Source organism: Trichechus manatus, unplaced genomic scaffold (assembly GCF_000243295.1).
Source record: "Trichechus manatus latirostris isolate Lorelei unplaced genomic scaffold, TriManLat1.0 scaffold00044, whole genome shotgun sequence".
NCBI classification, from domain to species: Eukaryota; Metazoa; Chordata; class Mammalia; order Sirenia; family Trichechidae; genus Trichechus; species Trichechus manatus.
This window is the reverse complement of record NW_004443980.1, coordinates 4609246-4615245: the sequence shown is the minus strand read 5'-3', so window position 1 is coordinate 4615245 and position 6000 is coordinate 4609246.

Sequence of the window (6000 nt, the reverse complement as noted above, 5' to 3'; positions counted from 1 at the left end):
CTCCCTTTTACAACGTTTTTAGCTGGTTGCCCAATAATACTGGTTCTTGGTTATGCTCAATATTACAAACTGGATAAATTCTTTTATTAGTTATTATAGGACTAGTCAAATTCTTTATGAAATGCTTGTTTAATGTTTGTAGTCAGGATAGAACTCCTGTGATTAAGCAAAGAATTATGTATCTTAAAGAAACTTATGCTCAGAAAGGGTCAACCTTTTGCTTCTTTCCTTCTCTCTCTCTGGGACACTGCGTATTAACCCTTATTGTTTGCATATGGCCTGAAACTGTTCCTCAAATGGGGCTTTGTCTGTTACCACAATCCCAACAAGTCAACTCACCCTATTAGCTTGGCAAGGTGAAGACAATAATCCCTATCGGCCATAAAAGTCCCTTGAGGAAAGATAGTTAAAGGTCCTTGCAGAAGAAAGGTAACTCTTATTGTGGGTGATGTGATCAGCACCCTCTGGTGAAGGCTTAATCAAAATGGGTGAATATGTTAGCAGACCCCTAAAGTGAGAGGTGTTAAGGCTGAGCTCACAGTAAGGTGTTAATCTGCTCTCACTCTGAGGGAGCGAGGGGAGAAGGGCAAAACTGTGGCTGTTCTTAGAAAGACTGTTTTTGTGCAAACTGCCCTTCTCCTTGAAAGATGGGCAGAACCATTTTCACAAAATACTTGTACAGACTGGCTCCAAGATGTCTGTAGATTAACTATTGTGTGACTTGTGGTTACCGTTTCCTTAAATTTTCACATATAAATAGTTTTCCTCAACTCTTGTACTTCAGAGCATTAGCATTTTTGCTTTGCATTCCCCAACTGCAGTTGTTTTATTCCTCAATAAAACTCATTCCTTTTTTTAACTCCTAACCGAGTAAGAATTTTGTGCTTTGACACATTCATCATGTTGTATAACCATTACCACTATTCTCTTCCAAATTATTCCACCACTTTTAACAAAAATTCAGTGCCCTCTAAGCAATGGCTCCCCTTTTTCTCCTCCCTCCCACCCCTGGCAACCACTAATAAGCCTTAGTCTCTATGTATTTGTCTATTTTAGATATTTCATAAAAGGATCAGACAATATTTGTCCTTTTGTGACTGACTCTTTTTACTCAGCAAAATGATTTCAAGGTTCATCCATGTCATAGCATGTGTCAGGACTTCATTTCTATTTATGGCTGAGTAATATTCCATTGTATGTATGTACCACATTTTGTTTATCCATTTGCTATGTGATGGATCACTTTTGTGTGGCCTTTCTCTCCATGGACTTGTAACACAGTGATTGGGCACGGCTGTGCAAATAAGGTAACTGTGGTCCACCAAAGAGATTGGTCAGTTTGCCATCGCACTAGGCTTAAAATGAGCCATTCCAGAGGCGGAAAGGAGAAGATCTCTCCACCACCAAGGAAGAAGAGCCAAGAGTGGAGCGTGTCCTTTGGACTCAAGATCTCTGCTCTGAGAAGCTCCTGGAACCAGGAACCCGAGAGAGAGAGATAGCTGTAACCCTAAAGATGGCGAGAGGGGGTGGCAGAGAAACGGTGGCAAGAGAGACCAGCAGGAGATGGCACAGTGAGCTTCCTGGCCCACAAAGCAAGACAGCTGAGTGCCTTCGGGCAGGAGGCTTGCTGGCAGAGTAGGGTGCCTCTGGGCACTTGGTGGAGCTAAATTTGCCAACCCACAGAGCTAGAGCTGAGCAACTTTGGGCTGAGGCTTACTGGTGTAGTAGGCTGCCTCTGGGCACTTACCAGCAGAGCTAAAAGAGCTCTGAAACACTTGCCTGAGCAGGGTAGAGGCCTAGGGCCAGGGAGAGGCATGCCTGCGGGCACAGCTGAGAAAAGGCTGTCCTGATGGAAGAACTGTATCCTGAGTGTTCCTGAACCTGAATTGTAACTGGTTACTTCCCTAATAAGCCTCATAATCATGAATATTGTCTGTGAGTTCTGTGTGGCCATTGCAATTAATTATCAAACCCAGCAGATAAGTAGAAAGTGCTGTGGTAGGGACTGTTGGTGTCAGAATTGGTAAAACTGGTGGAGAGAGTAGGCATGTCTGAACTCCGCCTCACAGGAATTAGCCTTGGGCTGTTCTCCTTCCCCCTTGTGACGTTAGAGTGGGTCAGACAGGGGTCAGACGTCACCGCAATGCCATTTTTACATGATTCATCCACTGATGGACATTGAAGTTTCTACAACTGATTTTTTTATGGATGTCGTTGATAGCTATTGAATAATTTGGCCAGCCCAGGCCTAACATATCAGTTCTAGTTCACTCCTAATATTTCTAGGATGACCTGGTGATCTTAGAGAAGAAATTACCTTTTACAGTTTCACAGTTTACCACTGACAGCTGTGCAGTAAGACTGTTCATATACAGTAGCATAAGAGCTATTTTCTCATAGCCTATATTCTGAAAAGTAATCTACAAAAACATTTGAGGAAAAATACGTAAGTCCTCAAGTAATAATACTAATAGAATTAATTTATGATTCTCTAAATTTGACTCAGACCCATTTAAACCAGAATAAAGTTTAGTGTCCAGTCGTGCTGTGAAAAACTTGGAGTCTAGTCATTTTAAATCTGGCTCAAAATTATTTTTGAGGGTCCAGGGAGTACACATGATTTGGTATATTTCACAAAGTTTCTGGCAATATAAATAGTTAAAAAATACTCTTTTTTAAAAGGGGGAGGGGAATGCCAGATTTTAAAAGATACTATAAATCCACTGTAGATGAAAGTATGCTAGTGCCATTCACATGGGAAAGTAAGAACAGAAAAACTCTGGAAAAGAACAATGACAGGTGACTAGCCCCAGGAGATTATAAAGACTCAATAATTTGGCACAGAAAAACCAAACGAGCAGAATAGAAATCCCACAGTCCTAAGTACATACAGAAATGTAGTATTTCATAAAGCCATCTCCTCAGATCAGTGGAGTGAAACTGAACAGTACAAGAAGTGATGTTGGGACGACTGGGTAGCCATTTAAAAAAACAACAAAGGTGGATCCAGATCTCACCCTTACAGCAGGATGAACTCCAAATGAATTAAACATTTGAATATAAAAAATGAAACTAAAACTATAAGATGTGGGAGAATTTCTTCACAACCTTGGGGTGGTGATAGCCTTTCAAATGATGCCTCAAAAATACTGAAGCCATGAACAGAAAGATTGATTATTTCAATGTCGTAAAAATAAAGACTTCTTCACGGTAGTAAAGACCATAAGCAAAGTCAAAAAGCAAACAGCAAACTGGGAAAAAAATATTTGCAACTCATATCCCAGAAAAGGGCTTATCTGATCTCTCTAATATAGGAAAGCATAATGAGTTCTTAAATATGGTGACTAAATGACCAACAACCCAGTATAAAAACAGGCAAAGATTGCAGACAGTTCACAGAAAAGGAAATACAAGGAACTCCAACATATGACAAGATGTTCAATTTCACACATAAGAACAGAAATGCAATGGTGGAGTTTAAGCTGTACAACCCTTAAACCAAAACCAAAACCAAACCCACTGCCTCATAGCAACCCTACAGGACAGAGTAGAACCACCTCATAGGGTTTCCAAGGAGTGGCTGGTGGATTCCAATTGCCGACCTTTCGGTTGGTAGCTGAGCTTTTAACCACTGCGCCACCAGGGCTCCAACCCTTACAGAGGGAAATTATATACTGCAAATACCTCTCCATCAGGCAATTTCACTGACGAGAATGTATCCTACAGATATATTCACCCACTTAAGGCATTCATTGCAAAACTGTAACAGCAAAAGTCTAGGAATTACTACAGTAAGCTACAATGGGGGAAATGGTTAAATAAATTATGGTGCATTCATATGATGGAATACTATTCAGCTGTGACAAACAGAACAAGATAGGCTTCTATTTACTGATATGTAAGGAACTTTGAGATCTATTATAAAGTTTAAAAGCAATGTGCAGAGGAATGTAGATGCTCCAGGAGGCAGTCCTAGTCTTGGAGCTGTCTGGCCCAGGCATCAGCCATGGAAGTGAACAGCCTTCAGATGACTGCAGCCTCCAGCCGTGGAGTCACTCTCAGCCTTGCATCCTTCCCAGCTAAGGCCCCAGACATCATGGAGACAAGCCACAAATTCCTGACCCACAGAATGAGTAAGCACAATTAAATGGTTGTTTTAAGCCACTGGAAACCCTGGTGGCATAGTGGTTAGGTGCTACGGCTGCTAACCAGAAGGTCAGTAGTTTGAATCCACCAGGTGCTCCTTGGAAACTCTATGGGGCAGGTCTACTCTGGCCTAAAGGGTCACTATGAGTCACAATTGACTTGACGGCAATGGGTTTTTGGTCTTTTTATGCTGCTAAGTTTTTGGATAATCTGTTATGTAGCAACAGTCACTGGAACATATAACTTGAAAATTCCAAAATAGAAAGTCCTGGTGGCAAATATTAGTGGCAAATATTGGTTCTCCTCCTCTAGCACACTTCTATCCCTCCTTTTCCCACCCTCCTATACAGCTGATGTTAGAAGAGGCCAGGCAAAATGAAATGTGAGCAGAAAAGATGTGTGTCCCTGTACCTGTTAGGGTTCAGTCAGGAAAACACACACTATACTAGGTAACTAACAGAGAAAATTTAATACTGGAAATTGGTTTCACCAGCGTTGAACTGAGAAAGCAAGATGGGAATACTTGAGTAACAAAGAGGTAATAACTCCAGGGAAAAGCTGCCACTCCTTGGGTTGGGAGAGTAAAGGGAAGATGTTGAGGTTATCAGAACCCAGAAGGTGAGAGGAGGGGCCCTGGAGCGGAAGTCTGAGGAGGGGCTGTTGCCCTGCTGCCCTGTGTCAGAAGGAAGGAGCTGAGTGGAGCCAGTGCTGCTGGGAGAGCAGAGGGCCATGGCTGGGACAACACTAAGAGGGACACAAGCACCCCCAGACCCCCTCTGGGGCCAGTGGGCAAAGGAGATGAGAAGTTTGCAGAATCCCAGCTCCAGTATTACACAAACAGAGTTCAGAAGGGTGGGTTTGGAGCCATGAGACAACAGCTTAACAACAACCAAAAAATATGCATGTAGTTACACAAATAATGTATATAGGCATATATGTGTACGACTACGAATATGTGGGCACATAAGTGTGCACTGATAGATGTATCTATTAGCATACATACATACAGATACCTGTGTGTATGCATATATATTCATGTATATAATCAACCACATAGGGGAAACAGTTACGATACTCCTTAGACATAATCAAACACCTCACAAGATTGGTTTCCCGGGTTTGAAGGCTTAGGACCATAGTCTTGTGGGACAACTCAGTTAATTGGCATAATACAGTTCATAAAGTTTATGTTCTACACCCTAGTTTGGTAAGTAGTTATCTATGGTCTTAAAAGCTTAAGAGCAGCCATCTAAGATCTATCTCATCTTGTCTGGAGCAAAAGAGAACTAAGGAAACCAAAGACTCAGAGAAGAAACTAGTCTACAGGACTAATAGTCTACACGAAACACAGCCTCATCTACCCTGAGACCAGAAGAACTAGATAGTACATGGCTATTACTACTGACCATTCTTATCAGGGCCACAATAGATGGATTCTGATAGGAGAAAAATGTGGAACAGAACTCAAATTCTAGCATGCTTTCAGGGAACATCTAGGTCAATTGATATAACAAAGTTTATTAAGAAAATCTTCTGCATCCTACTTTGGTGAGTGGTGGCTGGGGTCTTAAAAGCTTGCAAGCAGCCATCTAAGATGCATCAGTTGGTCCCAACCACCTGGAGTAAAGGTGAATGAAGAACATCAAAGACACAAGGAAAGCAGTAGCCCAACAGACAGAAAGGGCCACATAAACCAGAGACTTCATCAGCCTGAGACCAGAAGAACTAGATGGTACCCGGCTACCACCAATGACTGTCCTGACAGGGAACACAATAGAGAGTACCTGATGGAGTAGGAGAAAGGTGGGGTGCAGAACTCAAATTCTAGTAAAAAGACCAGACTTAATGGTCTGA